Genomic DNA, 6,062 nt, shown 5'->3' with positions numbered 1-6,062 from the left:
GACAGCTTGTGGGGCCTTTTCAGAGGGCAGTTAAGAGTCAACCTCTTTGCTGTGGACCTGGAGTCACACGTAGCCAGAATGAGTAAGATCGCAGGTTTCCTTCCCTTATGGGTCATTTGTGAACCAGTCAGGATTTTATGACAAATGATGCTAGTTTCATAGCCACCATTACCGAGGCGAGCTTTTGGTTCCAGATTTACTCATTCAAACTCCGCTCAAGCTGCCATGGAGTCAGTGGACCATTAGCCTGGGTCTCTGGATTACTAGTCCAGTCACATTACCATTATACTGCCACCTCATCCAATCTCCATCTCATCCATTTGGTATTTTTACACACAACAGGTAAATCTCTCCTCCAGCTCCTCTATTCCAAGGAAAACACCTCCAGCTGCTCACAGCTGAAATTATCTATCACAGAGAACAACGTTGTTAAAAAGAGCAACACATAATTCTGAAAGTCTTAAGAGAGGTCCAGTCGGCATCTCAAACCATTAGCCACCTTCAATAAAGGAGTGAGGGCCATAGATGAAGGGGATGGAAATCTAATGTGACAACTAGGAATCCACAGATACATCCATCCCTTAAACCTTGGTGACCATTAATGAAGTGCCAATGATGCTGCATGAGGGGCTTAGCAAGAGGGCTCTGCACTTGGCTGCTTCACCATACCATCCCCATCAGTATGCTAAATATCTGACTTTCTTCTCTGGCCTCTGTGCTTTCCTTTTATCAAACCCATTCCCTTTCAGTCCACTGTCACATCCTGCTTCAAACTCCATTTTCAATCTTTCCTTCCATGTCTCTGCTCCTTTTTGCCCAGTGTTCTCCTCTCCCATTTCCATTGAGAGTTGGAAATCCATCCGAAGGTCCGCATTCTGATTTCAATGCCTCCCCAGTGATATTACAAACATTGTGCCAGGGATTTCCAGGATGACTTACATTAGCGTTCATGGCTGGATTGGGATAGATGGAGTTTTTGGCACAGGTTAGCTCCCCATCCAAGACTCAGCAAGCTTGGTTTTCTCAGGGAAGGGAACATCCTGGCATTGGGCTTGGGACAGGAGCCTGGAAGGGGAGAAGGGCCTGATCCTGGACTTAGGAAGGTGAGGATGTTCGATCCATAACTCCTAGCTGAGGGGTTTAAGGGCGAAGCACCATTCCTGAGAAGTGTCAGTTTTTATTTTATTTGTGCTCAAGTCCTGGAGGGGAACTTGAACCTACAACTTTCTAAACTCAGAGGTAAATGTTCGACATTCTGCACCATGGATGTCACCACACAGTGAACTCTCAATGAGTTAAATCCTGGGGGGGTGGGGTGTAGGTGGCCAGCCCAACTTCATGATGAGTGGAGCTTCGAGATAACTGAGGAGTCCTCTTTGTAACCCAATTTGCCTACAAATGCAGTCTGTGGCAAAAAATAATCCCAAAATGAAGATGCAGGAAAGCAGGAAATATGCGAATAATGTCTTTAACCAGTTTGTTTACGCTTTATAAAAGACATTGAAAAAATGGTGGAAATTAACTCCAGGAACAAAAAAGTAATTATTTTGTGCTCAGCTTGGTGTCAGCAGACAAGTGCGGTGCAGTCTGCTGTGTTGTCAATGCAGTCAAATATGTTTCCGTGTTTTCCAGAGCCTCTCTTTGTCCTTCACTGCTCCAGGAGAGCAACAGGCAGATTAAAGGGGGAAGGCAGTCATCAGGGTCCTCAGGACCATCAATCTCCTTTTTTGAAGAATAAGCCACATTTACAACTGCCTCAACTGGACTGTATCATCCACCTCTACTGGATGTCTGGACTGGTTCTCTGTTCTGGAATTTCCATGCCAACCAAACTCAGCTCTCGTGGAGTTACCACTTAGGAATTTCGGTTTGTCACATCATTCTTTTGGATTTGGTGCTCTGTTGGCAGGAACGGCTGATGACTTCAACACAACCTGATTTTTGTGCCATCCAACTTGCCGCAATTTCACTGCATCAGTTTGACCTATTAGGCTGGAAGAAGTCCCATTGTTAAAGGATACATCAAGCTACAAAGGAAGTGGCAGCACAACTTGATACAAATTGAAGAGTTGGCACTGTTCTCCTTGGAGAGAATAAGGCTGAGAAGTGATTTTATAAAGGTTTTCAAAATTGTGAGCAGGCTGGACAGAGTCAATAGGGAGAAGCTGTACCCACCTGGAAAAGGATCAAGAACTAGAAGGGAATAAAAGACAGAAATTGCTGGAAAAGCTCAGCAGGTGTGGCAGCATCTGTGGAGAGAAATCAGAGATAATGTTTCGGGTCCAGTGACCCTTCCTCAGAAACTCCAACTCTGATTTCTCTCCATAGATGCTGCCAGACCTGCTGAGCTTTTCCAGCAATTTCTGCTTTTGTTTCTGATTTTCAGCATCCACAGTTCTTTCAGTTTTTATTACAAACTAAAAGGAATAGATTTAAAGTGACATGCAAAAGAAACAAGTGTGATCTGAGAGAAAAAAATGTTTTCACGCAGCAAATAGTTAAGTTATGGAACACACTGCCCGGAAATGTGTGCGAGGGAATGCGGAAAAGGCAGGAGGCTGGCTCAAGGTCCCCCCATCTCACTGACCCACCCCCCCAACTTCCTACCTCCTCGCCTCATCCCCGCCTCCTTGACCTGTCCGTCTTCCCTCCCACCTACCCGCCCTTCCCTCCCAACTGACCAACCCCCATCCCAACATCCCTACCTACACTCCCCACCTTTACTGGCTTCATCCCCGCCTCCTTGACCTGTCTGTCTTCTCTCCACCTATCTGCTCCTCTATCCACCTTCTACCATCACCTCCCCCTCTCTCTATTTAGTTCAGAGCCCCCTTCCCCTCCCCCATTTCTGAAGAAGGGTCTAGGCCCAAAACGTCAGCCTTCCTGCTCCTCTGATGCTGCTTGGCCTGCTGTGTTCCTCCAGCTCTACACCTTGTTATCTCAGATTCTCCAGCATCTGCAGTTCCTATTGTCTCTGGCTCAAGGTAATGATGCTTTCTTGAAGAGCCAGTGCAGGCACCATGGCCTCCTTCTGCATCATTACAACTCTGCGATTCTATGATGAAAGGAATTGTCAGCATAAAAGGAAGTGCAGTACTAGTGTAAAAGGACATACCAGGAGGTACCAGGTTAATTGTAGTCTGACACTAATCTTTACCACAAAACAGTAAGAAATTTCATATTGTAAGCATTTGTACTCTTCTAAATGTTGAGGTACTTTTAACACCATTAGCATTCCATTGACTGCAAACAAGCAACTTTTCTTCCCTTGCTAACACTGCATTGTGTAAACCAATCAACTACAGTAAGCCAGCAGCATTTCAGACAATGGACTAAGGCCAGACACTAAGGGCCTGTTGCCATAGTGCAGTGAGGGGCTGGAACCTGTGTAAAAACCCAGAGGCTGTATGTTTGACATGAAATGCAAATTGTAAAGATAACTTATAACGATAGTGACACACAGTGTATTGAAGAAAGTTGGATTGTATAGAATCTTAAATGTAAACTGGTATATCATGTACTCCTAAAAATATTTTGAATAAAGTATATACTTGGGAAAAAGCTTGCAACCTGATGAAGAGTGTAAAGAGAGAATCCACCAAATAAAATAGAAAGGGCCTTCAGTTTGGCTTGTATGCTCACCCCAATGATTGATGCAGCATTCAGTGTAATGCTGTGTGTTACAGACACTACATCAGTCTGGCCTGCACTAGCTGATCTCAAATGGCCGCAACGTCACTTGGTTGGAGGTGGAGGGAGGGGGAAAGGAAGGTGATGCAGGTGTTACAGCTCCTGGCCACACTGCAGTCACTCCTGGTGGAACACAGCAGGTCAGACAGCATTAGGAGAGCAGGAGAGTCAATGTTTCAGGCCTAGACCCTTCATCAGGACTGGGGAGGGGGAATGGAGCTGGGAAAGAAAGAGGGAAGAGGGGTGGGGCTGGGGGAAGGTAGGCAGGATGGTGATAGGTGGATGCAGGAATGGGTAGTAGGAATTGGTTGGTGGGAAGGGTGGGGCAGATAGTTGGGGAAGAAGATGGATAGGTCATGTCAGGTCAAGGAGGCAGGGATGAGAGGGAGGGTTGGACATGGGATGAGGCTGGGGGTGAAGAGATTTTGAAACTGGTGAATTCTCTGTTTAGGCCATCGGGCTGTAGACTTCAGAGGTGGAATATGAGATGTTGCTCCTCCAGTTTGCATGTGGCATCATTGTGACACTGGAGAGGCCCAGGATGAACATGTCACACATGGTAGTGGGAAGGGGGAGCTAAAATGGTTGGTGACTGGAAGGTGTTGTTGATTACAGTGTACGAAGCGCAGGTGCTCTGCAAACCTGTCACTGAGTCTACGGTTGGTCTCACTGATGTACAGGAGGCCACATCGGGAGCAATAGATACAGTAGACCAGGTTGGAGGATATACAGGTGAATCCTGTTGGAAATGGAAAGTTTGTCTTGGGCTTTGGATGGAGGTGAGGGGTGAGGTGTAGGGGCATGTGTAGCACCTCCTGCAGTTGCAGAGAAAGGTGCTGGGTGTGGTGAGGTTAGTGGGGAGTGTGGAGTAGACTAGGGAGTTGCAGAGTGAGCAGTCCCTGTGAAACGCAGATAGAGGTGGGGAGGGAAATATGTCTTTGAAGTGGCAGAGAATGATACGCTGGATGCAGAGGTTGGTCGGATGATATGTGAGGACCAGGGGGACTCTGTCTTTATTTTTGTTGTGAGGAGGGGTTTTGAGGGCAGAAGCGCATGAAATGCAAGAGATGCAGTTGAGGGCAAATTTGATTAATGGAGGGAGAAAGTTGCGATCCTTGAAGTAGGAGGACATCTGGGATGAAGTGGAACGCTCCATCTTGGGAGCAAGGGATCACATTCTTGCAGAATGGTGGATGAGAGGAGGTGTAGACAAGGTAGTTGAGGGAGTCGGTGGGTTTGAAATAGATGTTGGTGCTGAGATAGTTACTAGATTTGAAGACAGAGAGGTCCAGGAAGGGGAAGGAGGTACCAGAGATGGTCCAAGTGAATTTGAGGTTGGGGTGAAAGGTGTTAGTAAAGTTGATGAACTGTTCAAGCTCCTCATGGGGGCACTAGTCAGCATCGATACAGTCATCAATGTGGTGGAGGAAGAGGTGAGGGATACTGCTGGCGGAACAGTTCCACGTATCCTATAAAGAGGCAGGAATAGCTCAACCCATGCAGGTGCCCATAGCCACCCCTTTAGTTTGTAGGAAGTGGGAGGATCATAGAGTCCCTAACAGCATGGAAACAGGCCATTCAGCCCAACAAGTCCACCCTGACCCTCAGAGCATCTCACCCAGATCCATCCCCCTAAAACCCACCTAATATACACATCCCTGAACACTACAGGCAATTTAGCATGGCCAATCCACTTAGCCTGCACATCTTTGAACTGTGGGAGGAAACCAGAGCACCCAGAGGAAACCCATGCAGACACGGGGAGAACATGCAAACTCCACACAGACAGTTGCCCGAGGGTGGAATTGAACCCAGGTCCCTAGTGCTGTGAGGCAGCAGTGCTAACCACTGTGCCACCCTAGTCAAAGGAAAAGTTGTTGAGGGTAAGGACAAGTTCTGTAAAGTGGATGAGGCTATTGGTGAAGGGGGACTGATTGGGCCAGTGGGAGAGGAATCCCACCAACCTACACCCCTCTTCCCTCTATGTATTTCCCAGCTCCCACCCCCCTCCCCAGTCCTGATGAAGGGTCTGTGCCCGAAATGTCAACTTTCCTGCTCCTCTGGTGCTGCCTGGCCTGCTGTGTTCATCCAGCTGCACACTGTGTTGTCTCTGACTCCAACATCTGCAGTTCCCAGTGACTCCCGTTTGTGGGAAAGTGCGAGGGTAGAATCTGTCATCGGAGGGTCTGACATGTCTGTGATGTGATGCTTTCACAGTGAAAGAGCTGGCTGAAGGTCACCACATGGAGTTACACCTGAAAAGTAGCTCATTTAGTTAGGGGGCGGAGGGGAGAAATTACTTGGTGCTTTTAAGGCCTGCTCCCCATCATGGCAGCATTCCCAGGGGTAGTGGGGTTTAAGTTTGGAGTGGG

This window comes from Rhincodon typus, chromosome 27 (genome assembly GCF_021869965.1).
Source record: "Rhincodon typus isolate 14 chromosome 27, sRhiTyp1.1, whole genome shotgun sequence".
Taxonomy (NCBI): domain Eukaryota; kingdom Metazoa; phylum Chordata; class Chondrichthyes; order Orectolobiformes; family Rhincodontidae; genus Rhincodon; species Rhincodon typus.
Note: the sequence above shows the minus strand (reverse complement) of the source record.